The sequence below is a fragment of the Sitophilus oryzae genome, unplaced genomic scaffold (genome assembly GCF_002938485.1).
Source record: "Sitophilus oryzae breed Bouriz unplaced genomic scaffold, Soryzae_2.0 scaffold_1532_pilon_pilon, whole genome shotgun sequence".
NCBI lineage: Eukaryota > Metazoa > Arthropoda > Insecta > Coleoptera > Curculionidae > Sitophilus > Sitophilus oryzae.
Window position 1 is genome coordinate 47,127 of NW_022146206.1, and position 16,036 is coordinate 63,162.

Below are 16,036 nucleotides of genomic sequence, written 5' to 3' on the forward strand. Positions count from 1 at the left end.
AATAAAAAAAGATCCCGCAAAAAACTTCCTGTCTATAATCAAATAACTTTGTAGGGCGTTCACGTCCTCTCTCGGGGCTTCACCGCGGCCCTTTCTCCGGGGAAACGCTAAGCTCTCTCAATTTGCCGTCGCGACAATGGCTTGTTTGCGGCATTTTGTTCTTTACTGCGCAAACGAACTTTTTCCGGCGGCTCCGAAGGCGACAACTTTCCTCGCTTTTGCATACTTTCCTCGATTTTTTTCCGATAATGTTGAAAACCGGTTTTTCGTCGAGGATTTTCTTAGCTTACTAATTAGACGGCGTTATATCAGCAAGGTAAGGAGAAGAATTCAATGGGGAAATATCAGGACAGCATGGATTTTTGCGAAGAATGTTTTTATTATATAGTTACGTAATATTTTTTTTTATTTGAAACTAGTCTTGGAAATTAATATACACGGTAGGCAACTCCTGGCTTTGGGTACCAAGTTGTTCAATTACTGAGACCTTTTTTGTATACAGGGTGCTACAAATTCGAGATACGAGCATTGGTATTTCGGGATGTTCGCCAGCATGCTATCAAATTTTTTTTTCCAAAATTTCAGGTTTTTTTTTTCGAAAATAAACTTTATTTTTTCCTGTGGTTAGTTTTAGAAAATCAATTTTTTAACGCTTGGAATTTCTAAAAGCTAACGTCAGGAAAAAAATAATTTTTAAAAAAGTCCTTTTTTTTCATATCATCTTGGTGAACATCCTAAAGCGCAACTTTACCCCAATTTAACCATGATCGTATCTATTAATGCTTGTACCCCGAATTTGTAAGACCCTGTATATAAAAACAATAAAGATATACAGGGTGGTCCGAACTGTATTTCGGAAACTTCGGCAACATATTCTGCTAATAAAAATAAGTAAAAAAGTTCGTATAAATGTATGTCCTACAATGCTTAGTTTCGGAAATACTGAGTGTAGAAATTTAATTTTTATTTCGATTTTTTCCAAATAATTTTTGTAGTAACGTCAATATTTGGATAAAAATTGGTGTCTGGGAGTTTTTTGACTCGAGAAATTTGATTTTGACGGCAATATGACTCCGATTTGTAGGGAGCCCCACCTACATGTGTTTTAACTGTTTTGAAGAGTAATAACTTTTCGTCCATACCAGTATAAAACTACTGAATGAAAAAATATACATCTCTTTTACGCAAAAAATGTATTTTGGTAAAAATCGCTACGAGCAACCGTTTTCAAGATATTTAGAATGGAAATAGTCAATACAGTCATTATTGACAAAAAATAAACACGTTGAGTAGATAGGTATATGACTGAAAAAATAAATTTGAGAAATTTTTATTTTTTAAACAAATCATAAATTTTGAAAAAAACGATGATAAAACAGTTTCTGTTAAACTTTTGATTAAAATATTTCAAATTTATGATTTCAATCTAATAACTATTTAGTCAACTTGTTTAATTTATGTCAATGACGAAGGCTAAAAAAAACAATTTTGATTCCAAATATCAAATATCTCGAGAACCATTACTCATAACCAAGAGACCTTTTCTACGCAAAAACGTCGTAAATGTATATTCTTTTACTCAGTAGTTTTATACATCAGGTACGGACGAAAAGTTATTACTCTTTGAACCAGTTATAAAATATGTAGGTGGCGCCCTCTACAAGTAAGAGTCATATTAACATCAAAATCAAGTTTATCATGTCAAAAAACTCCCAGACACCAATTTTCATCCAAATATTGACGTTACTTTTAGAATTTTTTTAATCGAAATAAAAATGAAACTTCTACACCTTGTACCTCCGAAACTAAACATTTTAGAACATCCATTTATACGAACTTTTTTACTTATTATAATGTGCAGAATATGCTGCCGAAGTTTCCGGAATACAGTTCGGATCACCCTGTATATCTAAATGCAAATAACGATGGTTTGATTTATAAAAGACCATCTATGGTAAATAAAAAAAGCCGCGCGGTCTTTATATAAAAGACATAGCAAACAACGACTCGTATCGTTACGGCAAACTGCCCGGAAGACAAATCCATCTCCAATATAAAAGATGGCCGGCTATACGAGATATCAGGGTTTAAAATATCCTCTCCATTCGACAAATAAAATCTTCATATCGCCTGAAAAACTCAGCAAGGAATCTGATCTACAAGCGTAATATGAGGCGAGTTTTGGGCCGAAAGGATTATTTAAAAACCTTTTCGGGCCAATTTAAATCTTGGCGGTGATTTTTCTGGTGCGAACTCAAAGGAAAGATAAGCCGGGCTCGGCTTACGCGACTTCCACTCCATTCGACTGTTACTGAAATGCGAGAGTATCTTCTCCGTCTCTCTTTTCCGTCCTTTTCGTCGAAAAAGAGTTGCTGGCTGGTGGAGAATAGCGCCGGCTTTAGAACCGGACCAGGTTACCGATGAGGATAATGGTCCCAGATAACTTTAATTTATATCTATGGATTCGGCGAGATCGGGCCGTACGACTGCACCGTGTGCGGAATAGTTTTTTTCGGGTTATGAATGTTTTTTGGATGTCTGGATGCATCTGGTGTTATCCGGGAACACACTTTATGACTTTTATCTAAAAGGTTCACTTATTATTTTTTTATTTGAGAACATTTTTTCGCAGGTGAACTCTAATACTAATAATGAAAAAGAGAGAGGTTTGACAGTTAAGGATTGGTCAACATTTATTTATTGGTAAAGGAGAATTGGTGACATATATACTGACAGTATAAAAATACTGTCACTATATATAAGACGTGTTAACACAATTGAAGTTGGTATGCCATTTACTGTTTTCTTCGGACCAGATTATTATTATTATTATTAAATTTGACATTTTTCTGAAGTATTAAAAATACGAGATATGCTTTCAAAAACGTAGATCAATAGTTCATAGAAAAATTGTTTAAAAACCTTGTTTAGTAAGACCATAATAGAAGGAACAGAGTAGTTGCACTCTCCCAAATATTTTCTGCCAGTTTTTACAATCTGTCGAATATCGGCAGATTGCAGAGCGTTTCAGTTGAGTTCCGTCCGTAGACCTGCGAGGTTCGAGTGTTGCGTCCCAGCACAGAGACGGATTGACAAAAAATGAGTGCCTTACTATGTGCTGCTATTGGTTGTAGTAATTGAGTCATTTGTGATCATGTTTGTGTTCAGGTTAATTTTCTCATGACTGATTACTACTTAATAATTTGATATTATTTTGATTTAAACCTCAATTTTTTATCGATTTGACTTTTGACAACCATCCCTTGCTTGCCCTTTAACGAACTACACCATCATTGAACAAAAATTTGCTAGTACCGAAAGTACCGGAAAAAAACTGGAAATCCTGGTTCGTTAGAGGCATGGTACCGAAATTACCTGTTCCGAAAAACAGCTCCGGTTGCCGAAACGCTATAACGTACCATAACCGTGAAGTGCAAATATTTTTAAGGATAGTATATTTTGGCCCTAGCATATTTCTAGGATTTTTCTGCGCAATTTTTTTTGAAAAAAAATCTGGAATTTTTTTTTGGTTTTTAGTTAAAAAAAACATAATGTCTTTATAATATGGTAACTAAGGTTGAGAACCGGAAATTCCCGGTTGTTTTGAGGTATCAAAGAACCGGGACTCGAAATTATTCCCGGTTCTTTCGGCTCCTTCGGAACTCGGTAACAATAACTAAAAAATTATTCTTTTATTACGTGAGAAAGTAGTGATGCTATTTCTCATTGTTCTCGCTTCTTTTCTCTTTTGAAATTTCTGTAATGTTTATTAGCAATTATTGAAATTTAAGTGTTGATACTAATGTTGGTATTGAAGTAAAATGTGTTGTTCAGTGTATTAGTTATCACATATATCTTTAAACAAATTGAAAGCAAATCAACAAACTGAAGGAAGCTATAGGAACTATCAAGGCCAAGCAGCAAGAGATGTGACAACACCGTCAGGACTGCGCTACAGCTCGAAGACTATAGCCACTGGTAGATATCAAAAAGACAAAACAACTACTAGAGCACAAAAAGAACCTAGTACGCATAATTGTAGGTGTCATTACTGGAAACTGGCCCACGGGGGTAAACCTCGTGAGATAGAAAATTTCCAACAACGAATACTGCAGAGAATGCGGAGAGGAAGAAGAAACCATAGAGCAACTGCTGTGCAACTGTGTGGCACTGGAATACCGACACTCTAAAATTTTAGGGCAAGGTTTTTTGGAGGAACTAGAGGAAGCAACAAAAGCCAACATCAGCGACATCGAGAACTTGGCAAAGAGCTGGAAGTGCTTTAACGCAAAGAAAAAATGAGAGGAAGGTTTGGTACAATAATACAGGGATATCGTAATGGGCCTAAGGTGTCCGAGTGAGGGACCAAACAGGATCCCAAACCCCAGCAACCTAACTTAACCTAACCATGATGATGTATTATGTTGCGCTATGTTACATGTCAAAGTAACCTACTTAAATTCTGTATAGAAGTACGTAGTTTTTTGAAGTGTAACAACTTTTATGGAGAAGAAAATTTTAGACTGACATAACCAACAAACGCCCAAAATTGAATGAAAATACATTGTGCACGCTTGTTTAATTGTGGCAAAATATCATGTCAGTCAATTTACATCCATAAATCTATCAACGACCAATTATGAGGATAACTAATTACTCTGTAGTTTGTTTATTAACTAAAACTATACCACTGTATGCATACGATTATATAGCGTTACAATTGTTGGCTCGAGAGATTTGTAGCTGTTCATCTATACCAACAAGTACATAATACAATACTAATTTAACTAGCCAGTATACAAACTGGAACAATTAATTATTGTTGCTTTAATTGGTGTTATTAAATTCGAGGTAATATGAGAAAATATGCTTATTGATTTTCACGGACGGTAAATCTTAGACCGATTTAATATTCCAAGAAATATATATAATATCCAAAATAACAAATTATTAAAATCCAAGGGAAAATTTGACTATTAATTTAAAAAAAGAATAAATGGAGTAAAATTGAAAATATTTATTTAATATAAAAAAGCTGCATTTATATTAATTGTTTTTAAATTTTAATGCAACTTTCTCCAAAGACACCCTGTATACCACTAATTTATATGCTGAATTCTCTAAACTTGCCAAACAACGCGCAAATCTAATTATAACTTAGGAAATTGAGCCTAAAGAGTTGCCAACGTACTTAGATATTCTATGCAGAAGGGCCAACTTTTTGGCTATAGCGTACATTCAAAAGACCACTACTCATACCGCAGATTAAACTATCACACCACAAAACGTTATTTTTGACGATGGACGCGTTTACCTAGCGAAACCTAATTTTGTATAGAATGATGAAAGTTAGATATTTATTAAATTTATGAAAAAGTGAAAAATAAAATATTCTATAATCAATCTGTGCAGTTAACCAGTTAGAGTAAACTAATATTTTGCTATAATTAAAAAACTAATTAATTATAAAATTTATTTAGAATAAATTATGTTTTATTCTTGAATTTTCGCATTTTTTATATTTATACCTCGACATCCAGGGTCATATTGTCTGTGGAGAAAAATATGGGTGGTGCATCGTCGTTGAAAACATAGGAATCGTACAGCAAAGCTGTAAATAGCTTTTTTAAAGGTCTGCGTATGCTGAATACACGTGCCAAATTTGAACAATTTTGGACAAGTCGATTTTAGGTAATTTAAGAAAGACTGCATCTATTTTAAATTAAAATTGAATAGGTAACAATACAAAACCAGGCAAATGCCAATGAACCTTAAGTTGTCATCCTATCATTTTGTCAATGTCATATTGTATTTTCTAAAAGTTAGGCTTTTGCCTCATTCGAGCCAGTTTTAAATTACAAAAATATATTTCGGAGACACTAAGAGAAGGTACTATAACGTAGTAGTGTAGACAGCACAGCGGTAATAGATGTAGTTTTTCGCAACTTACTTAAGATCTGCTTATCCAAAATTGTTCAAATTCGGACATTTCAAAATTTGCATGGGATTTCCTATGTAACCAACGATGCACCACCCAGTATAATAAACGCGTTACATCAAGGGTAGAACTTATCAAAAGTAGTTTTACACCAGTCGTAGAAATCAAAATATATACTAAAATGCATTTTTCTATATATGTTCTAAACATTTTATATTTTATTTTTAAAAGTCGAACAAGGAGTTTATTTTAAAAGTAGATATATAGTACAAATATATTAAGAAAGGGGGCATTTAGTAACTCTCAAGTTTTATTCCGTTAGATATAAGAGTTTCGTGACATAAAGCACTTTGTTCTACTTCAGAACAAAAGCTTCAGCAATCGGCTTGTCTCTTACAGCGCTATAAGTAATACAATACAATAATCCGACTCGATCTCTTAATTACTTTCTATTTTTTAAAAATGAATCGACAAAAATGCTACAGCGATGGCGAAATCGTATAAATTTCGAATTGAAGTAATGCCATTGTAAAATGGCGACGAGTAGAATTGTCTTTCCGATTCTTTGTGTTTGACATTTATTACGTTTCAATACCATTACAACTATACTAGCGATTATAATAGTTTGGTTTGGTGTAATATCTTACATTTTATTTTTAGTTATTCTAAATTAATGAAAATTTGAAAATATAGAACAAATAATTTCCACTTTGCCAGTGTCATTTTTTTTTCTTTGCATAATGAAAGGATTAAGTTACTAGCCCACAGCGGCAAAGATTCCGCTAAAAATAAAAATGCTGACTTACTTCGTCAGTTTCTAGTGTTGTAGCGCATATGGTTATGGAACACTTGGAGATTAAGGTTCTATCTGATATCGACTTTGAAATACCCTTTTTTTATCGGTATGTTGATGACTGTCTAACAGCCATACCAAAAGAAGAAATTAATTATATAAAAGAAAAATTTAATGCCTATAATATACATATTCAATTTACGTAAGAAATAGGGAACAATAAAAAAATAACTTTTTAGATATTACTTTACATCATACCAATCAAACCATAAAAACCGAATGGTATACAAAGAAAACTTGGTCCTCAAGATATCTCAATTATTTATCTAACCATCCAGCTAACCAAAAAAAATCGTAAAAAAATTATAATTGGCTTAGCATACAGGTCAATCAGTCTATCCGACCCAGAATATAGAGATGCTGCAATACAAAAAGCAAAAAATGCATTGAAAGAAAATAACTATTCAAAAAACTAATAAACAAAATATTTAAAAATAGACTCCAAAAATTCTTAAACACACAAAACAACCAAAATCCAATAAGAAATAAAAAGAAAAAAAAACAGATACACGTTATATTGCTCTCCCCTTCGTAGATTACAAGGGTTGCACAAAAAATATAATATAACGATTTCTCACAAAGCACATTACTTGTTAGCTAATAATTTCTCTAAACTAAAATCTATAACACCCTTAAACAAACGAAGCAATGTTATACTAAGGGCTGGCAAAGGTTAGTCTTGGGTCGAGATTTCCGTATGTAAGAAGAGTACAATGCGTTTATAATGTGTGTATGTAAATGTATAATGTAACAAAGAGAGGACAGTATATATATTTCACACGTTGCCAAACGTATGAAATATACCGAGAAACTGTGGGCATCGCTAAGAGACGTGGAAGGGGATATAGCATATTTGTCGCAGTTGACCGGTCGACCCAGTCACTTGTGTCTAGCCCTAGCAGGCAACTGTTAAGCCCGACCAATCACGTTAGAGTTTTTGACAAACACAAATGAATTAACACACTCCAAATAACCACGCTAACCAACCTGATTGGTCAAGCTTAATAGTTGACTGCTAGGACTTCTGACCCAATCAATACCTCTGTCAGTACTTAAAGTTCGAGGGAAAGGTGTACGTCATGCGCTTAGCTTCACGATTTAATTACGTCTCGTGATACTTAATTTGTTTATTTATTAACGAGTCGTTGTAATTTTCCCTATAGCTTGAATTTTTTTAAGTGCAAGCTAGAAGCACTTAGAACTCTGAATTCAAAAATCGATATCTCGAAATCTATTAGAAATAATAGATTGTAGTTTTTTTCAAGAACTTTGTTAATATTTCTGCTGTATTTTCTTTGTAGACAGTATGTCTTTATCAATGAAAAAATTACACGATTGCTGAAAATTGCTATGCTCTAAAAGTAAATGAATGGATTGTTTACAATTTTTGAATGAAAAAAACAACCTTATCGAATTTTTGTTACTTAAACATATTGTAAAATATCCGATCTTGAAAATAAATAAAAAGTTTCAATATGTAAAGTGGTTCTTGAGTTATGGCCTGTTATGTGTTAAAAAGTTGAGTTTTTAAATTATCGAGATTACTGACGTTTTCTTGTTATAAAAAAATGACACCTTAACGATATCCTTATAATTCCATTTCAGATGCTCAGACACATGTCTAATGATTTTATCTAGTTATCTCTTGAAAAAAAAGCCTTTTAAAAATAAGCGGTTTGCGATCGTGATTTTACTTTACTTGATAGGGAAAGGCGTATCGGCAACGCCGCAACAGCACGCCGTCGCATTTCTCTCACTCCGATTTAATAAGATCCCTATGCGATTTACTTCCACACATGTAAATGCCGACCCAAAAGTAACAGTTGCCAGCACGGTATATGAAATTCCATAGGACAAACTTCTCAATGGTTAGAAAATAGGCTGAAAGGGCACAAATTCGATAATAAAAATCTAACCGCCCTCACAAATCATGTGTCAACAGAAAACCATACATTCGATTTGAATAAAACTAAAATTTTAAAAACAGAAAATTACCAAAAAAAGAGAATTTTATGAAATGGTGGAGATACAAAAAAAACGCGGTAAATGATAAAAAGGACCTAAAAAATCTAAGCAAAATATATCTGTCGATCCTTTAACGCACTATAATCTGTAGACATCGGCTATTGAAACGATGAATATGTTTATATACAAAACGGTCTGCGAGAAAATACGCGCTGTATACTAAAGTGTGCTGTCCCTAAACAAATAAAATAATAGTTTTAATATGTGTGTATTGTCCAGTTTTTTTCGACAGTTTTAATTGAAATAGTTAGAGGAAACAAAGAACACAATGAAGAACATTTTAATCTAAGCTGTGTTTTGAACAGGAGGGAGTCTCAGTGCGAGGGTGATTAGTGTTTTTATAATTTAAGGGTAAGTACATTATGCTAATTATGTTTATATATATATATAGTTTCTGTAAATATAAAGCCAGCTCTCTTAGAAAGCACAATCTCCCTTTATTATAATTATTTGCATTCTAATTTTAGCGATTTTTTTATGTAAAAATAATTGTTCCATCATCTCTCTATATCAACATATCTTGAAGTATTATTAATTCTTTCAGACTGTGTTTCGGAAGACAAGTTTAATAGAGGACCGGAGAAGAGCTAACCTAACCTATCTAACGGTAATTTTGTTCCTATTTTTATGGATGGTAAATATACTACAATAATCTGTGGCAAGACATAACCCTCAATATTGTTATTAAATTCACAAATTAACTTTTTCAGTGTAGATTAGTGACCCTAATATCAAACATTTTATATCACATTTTATAGAACACACTGACCTTAATCCCTCTAACTAAATATTTTTTTCTGGAATCTGCTGTATCACATTACAGAAAAGTCAAGCATTTCCTTCAATTCCTATCCAATTATTGCCTTTTGGAAACGAATCTGGAAATGCTATCTTAAGACTGGTAAATCTCAAACGGAAAATAATGACAAGGACAAAAAGAAGAACGAATCTCGGCGTCCTTTTACATTTCTTAGCTTTCCTTTCTTCCCAGCTTTAAGTAAAACCATCCAGTCCTGTCTTTACGATTTCTGCATTGATTCTGTACTATTATAGCCGGAGAACGAAAAAGTACAAATGTTTTAAAGACAATTTTGTTCATTTAGATTCAAGTCGATCTATTCGGGTCTGATAATTCCGTTTTCTATTTTTCAAGAGTGACATTCCTTTGTGGAGATTTTCAATTTAAAAAACATCATTGTCGGTTCAAAACTTCTTTTTATTAAAATTAAGTGTACACGGTTTTTTTCACAAAGACCGTGGATTAAAAGTTTTTTAATGTGTAATTTAAATGCATTTTTTTAGTTTAAGAATATCGCAAGATGTACCTTAAGGTGCGTACTCACTAAAGCATTTTAGTCCGAACGAACCAAGCGAGCCGAGCGCGCACGAACGAACTCAATAAGGAAAAGATCGCGATGTTCAGAGTGCTTGTTGCGTTCGCTGTGTTCCCACGTTCAGTTGTATTTAATTTTTATTCGCGCTTTGAATCTCTAGGTCACCGTTCTGCATCGAGTGTGTTAATGGACCCGGAAGATGCTATTATCGCTGCTGGTGCTTAGTGTACCCGAAAGGCCGTTCAGTCGCTAGAAATATTTGAAAATTTGACACATGCCAAAATGTTCCATGTAAATAGAAAACAAGCTGTAAAGCCTGTTTTTTTTTAAATAAAAATTTGACATTTTTCACGTGATTGCTTCTTTACAGCTATGTTAGAAATCATGTTGCATTTGCCAAATCTTTCCATTAAAAAAACAAGCTTTACTGTTATATTCGTTATAATTTGTGTAAATGTACGTTTTCCCGTTCCAATAATTTTTTTTCCTTTCGCCTTCTCCCTTCTGAAACTTACCAGAAGACTTTCAATTTTTTTCTTTGCTTCTCCAGAAGCACATCCTATGATCTCATCTATCTGCCTCCATGCATCAAACTTCTTAACTTTATTATAGTATAATCCATCCTTTGGATTCTCTCCAAAGCACCGGATATTGTTCATGAATGTCTATTAACTGAAGGCACTTTTCTCTATTCCACTCCATTTCGTTTGAGCAAAGAAAAATCAAAACAATGAAAAAATTTAGCCGCGAATGCTCCGAATAGGACGAACACCATGAACGTAACGAACTTCCGTACCCACTGAACAACGCATCCCCTTTGAGCAAAATGCATGTACCGACAAGCCGGCGAAAATGTTTGGCGCGCTCGGTTCGGTGAAATTTTGCTCGCGAACATATTCATTCGCCGAATTCGGCTTTGCGCACTCGGCTCGTTTGGTTCGTTCGGAGCAAAATACTCTATTTATGTTCAGAATATGTTTGTTCAGAATATCCTCTCCTTTATGTTCAGAATATGTTTGTTTCCTGGCAAAATTCCCGTTTAACTGAATGTAGATGTTACATTTCTACTTAAATTCTTAAACACCCTCTAGACTATGCCCAAAACGTATCCCGAAATATTTCTCAATGACAATCTGTTGTGCAATTACATGTTTATATTATCCTGATATAGTTTCAGACGATACATAATAGGACAGAATGTGACAATAGACAAATACAATTTTGAAAGAGTTCAGGGAGCTACGATCACCTCTGATAACAACGTAACACAAGAGATTAACAACAGAATACAAGGAGGAAAACGCTGTTGATTTTCACTTCAAACAATATAATGCAATCGAAAAATGTATCCCGCCGTACAAAAACAAGAACCTATCAAGCAGTTATAAGAGCCATAATGACACATGCAAGTGAAACATGGACGATGACAAAACAAAATGAAAACAAGACTAAAAATAGCAGAAAGAAGAATTCTTAGAGAACGTGTAATGAACGTAGTGACGGGACGGACGTGTATTTGTGAGTAGTCCACGTGTTTATCAAAAATATCGATATTTTAATACAAATTTTGTGAAAGTGAATCAATTATTACGTGTAAACAAACTATTTGGTACACGTAAAAAACAATTTTATTATTTTTTTTATTTTACGTGTATAAAACTATTTGTTCCAGGTAAAAAACTATTTTTTACCAGTAGGTATAAAACTATTTATTGCACATAAAAAACTATTTATTACAGGCAAAAAACTAGTTTTTACCTATAAAAAACTATTTGTTACACGTAAAAAAAATATTTTACGCGTATTTTTTTTTAATTTATTAGATTTTCAACATTTCAAACTACACTTTTTCAAACATGTCTTTTAAATACCCTCAATTTAATAGCTGCTATTAAGAAGTTTCACTTCAAATATGCGCACGTAGTGCACTCGCAATTTTTTAATTATCAATATACAGGGTGTCCCAGAAATAAGTGCAAATATTTTAAGAGGTGGTAGATCTGGTTAAAAGAAACATTTTTTCTCTCTGCCATTTTTCAAATAAGTCCAAAATAACCGAGTTATTTTACTTTGAAAATTTAAACAAAAAATGCTTTTTTGCTTAAATTTTGAGAACCACGATCTTTTCTGAATTTTCTTTCATGTAAATTTAATATACTACCTGTGTTGCCATATTATCAAGAAATTATGTTTTTTAAATTAAAACTAAAAAAATTTCCAAATTTTTTTTCAAAAAATTCCAAATTTTCAAAAATTTCTTTTTTACAAAAAAAACCTCATAGGCGTGTTTCTGAGGCCGAAATATACTACCAGTTAAAATATTTCCACCTTTTTCTGAGACACCCTGTATATGACATTACACTTTCATTTAACCTGGTTATATTTCCCTGGTAGATTAATAACATCCCCCGAAGCTACTTAACTAATTAACTCAATGGTTTAATTGGTAATACCAAATTAATAATAACTCAATTCCCACAATCACAGTTAATTTACTAAGTATTGTTAATAGCACGTATACCAGCCAATTTTAAAGCTATAGTAAAAAATATCTTAAAAAAATATTACCCCAAGTCATTTCGGTCGACTGTATATTTTATGACTGAAAAAATGCAGTTTTCTCTTATTTTTGATTTACTACTTATTTTTAATTTTATAAATTTTTGTTGTATCGATAAATTCATCAGGGACATGCATATGGGCTATCACTGGAATATTAAAAAACATATGGCCCACTGTTTTTTTTTTCTTTTGATATGAAAATTGTGTAGGACGTTTAATGTTAATTAAAAGTTATCTATCTCTTGATATTTTGTCGAATTCGGCCTCCTTGATGAGATAAACGCAATTGTATTAATCACAATTAATAAAATTAAAATAAAATTATTAAATTATATATTTTACCTAATTTATTACTAAATATTATTACTATTAGTCCAACCAACAGCAATTTCAAATAAAAAAAAATAATGGTATATAAGATAATTACAAAAAACCTCATTTTAAAAAGATTTAACATCCTGTAACTCTAAAACTAGGCATTTCCATACCCATGTTTATCGCAATTTTTTTCATATTTTTTAATGAGGAATCAATGAGTACTTATTTAAAAATTTCGCAAGTGAATGATATTAAATTTTTTTAAAGGTTGCTATTAGACTTGGATAAAGGCAAATAACAAAATTGCGTTTATCTCATCAAAGAGACAAAATATCAAGAGACAACTTTTAATCAGCATTAAACTGCTTACACTATATCGCTAACAAGAGAAAAAAAAGTCAGTGGCGTTCATGTTTTTTTTTAGAAAAATATTCCAGTAATAACCCACATGCACGTCCCTGGTGAATATGTCGACACTTTTTTAGCTTTAAAATATGTCGCATTTATAGCAACTTTTACTCTCAAAATCTTATTCGAAACGCTAAAAGTACTTGAAAGAAAATGATAAAAAATCGAAAAAATATTAAGACTTTAACACCCTTTGTTGCTACGAAACAAAGCAGAATCAGACCTATGCTGATATGAAAAATAAGTCTTATTTTTACGTGAGGAATCTCCCCACGAGAGATGGCACATACAACACCCTGTATATTAAAAATTAGAACGCATGTGTAATCTAAAATCCTAAATAATTTTATTTTTTTAATAAAATTGTTGGATATAATTTTTATATTTCTAAAGATGACTTTTTTTAATTTGCTAATAAGACAGCATATGCCAAATGTTAAAACGTTATTTTTTAAAATTAAGCAAGTATTACTAATTGAATAATTGAGAATCACATCTTTTATTGCGATAATTAACATAAACACACTACAAAAACAATGTATCTGTAAAACATATGACCGAAACCTTGTAAAGTGTAAAATTTCAAAATTTAAGACAATGTCAGTCCCAAAAAGATCTTATTTCATAATAATTCACAGATCATTTTCTGCTACTTTAAAATAGACATAATTAATAACTATCAACAATATAATCAACTAGCGTGTACCAGCGACTTCGTTCGCGTCGAATTAATCATTTGTAATGGTGATGATAAAGCAAAGCAAGAATTTCCATTAACATACAAACTGGATAAAATTTTCTCACATTTATGTCAGCATGGGAAAAAACAATATGGCGATATTATTATATAACTTAGTAATATTTGAGGGGTAGTTTCATTTCGTTGGAATTTGAATTTCGAAAAATCGGTGTGCCAAAAATAAGCTTTTTACGTCAAGCAGTTTAAGCAGAATATCGTGGTTAAGAAATTACCCAACTTTTTGGAACACCCTGTATGATTTTTTAAAAAATCTCAAAATATGTAAAAAAACAAATAAATTATGCTTGTCCAAGCGTTTTCCCGAAAGACTAACCGTTTTTTAAATAACAAATATTGTAATATTTGAAAGGCGTTTTCACCCTCTTGGAATTTGAGATTCGAGAAACCCCTCCTTACCGAACCTCTACACCCCACAGTCAATCCGTTTACCAAAAATCAGCTTTAAACGTCAAGCAGTTTAAGCAGAATCGTGATTACTCAATGGTCATATTTTATGAAACACCTTGTATAAATTTATAAAAAATCTTAAAATATGCAAGACAACAAAATAAAATATACGTGTTTAAGAGTTTTTCCGAAAAACTCACCGGTTTTTAAATAAAAAATATTTTAATATTTGAGGGATAGTTTCATCCCCTTAGAATTCAAGTTTCGAAAAATCCCTTCTTATCGAATCTCTACAACCTAAAGTCAATCTGTTTTCGAAAAATCAGCTTTTTACGTCAAGCGCTTTATGATTTTTACGATCGTGATTAATCAATGACCAGAGTTTCCGAAACACCCTGTATACATTTTTTAAAAATCTGAAAATATATAAAAAACAAAATAAAATATACGTGTTTAAGCGTTTTTTCGAAAACTTGACCATTTTTTAAATAGAAATATTGTAATATTTGAGGGGTGGTTTCACCCTCTTGGAACTGGAATTTTGAAAAATCCCTTCTTATCGAACCTCTACATCCTAGAATCAACCTGTATGCCAAAATTGAGCTTCTTACGTTGAGTGGTTTGAGCAGGATCGTGATTAATCAGTATGTCAGTCACTTAAGGATTTTATATATATATTAGTAAAGATAAGTAACAATTTACCAAAGAACCATACAACAGTATAAACAAAGCAATAAAATCACCGTGTAATGGTTATTTTTATCGAAAAAGAAAACAATTTTTTTTCGCTCGGTTAGTGCAATCGACATGTGTTGTAAAAACACTCACCTTGTTTGTTCAGGGGGATCCGCTGGCTAAAAGGGCACCTGCTCATTTAAGCGCCACTGCGCCTCTTCCTGAATAATGAAAAACGAAACAAGTTCCCTGGGAAGCTGGAAACCTATTAAAATCCGACCGGTTGATCATAAATTTATCTTTTCGTTTCCGGACATGCCCTCTCTCAATTAACACATCTGAAACAGGAAAAAAAAGTATAAAGCTTTTAGATAAATTTATAGAGCGTACGTTTTTCTAAATTTACTTTTATTTTTGTTTTTAATTTAATCTTTAACATTTTTCCCAACTAATTCATTTTTTATTAATTTATTACGCATTATCTAAAAATAAAATAAAAATAGAATGTTGCATTTAAAAAAAACATATGTTATATCCGCCACACTTTTTTGAAGCACCCTGTATGCTGTATAATAATTTTAAAATGTGTATATTAACCTTCCCTATAAGTTTTATATTTAACATTTGTTTGTAAACCGCGAAACAAATGAGACAATGGACTTTATCGCTGACTCACCCTGTACAAGTTTCCAAAGTTATACTATTTATTGCAAAATCAAAAGGTTGACCAGTTATTTGCTAAGTTATTTTAACTCAGTCATCAGTCACGGTAGGCT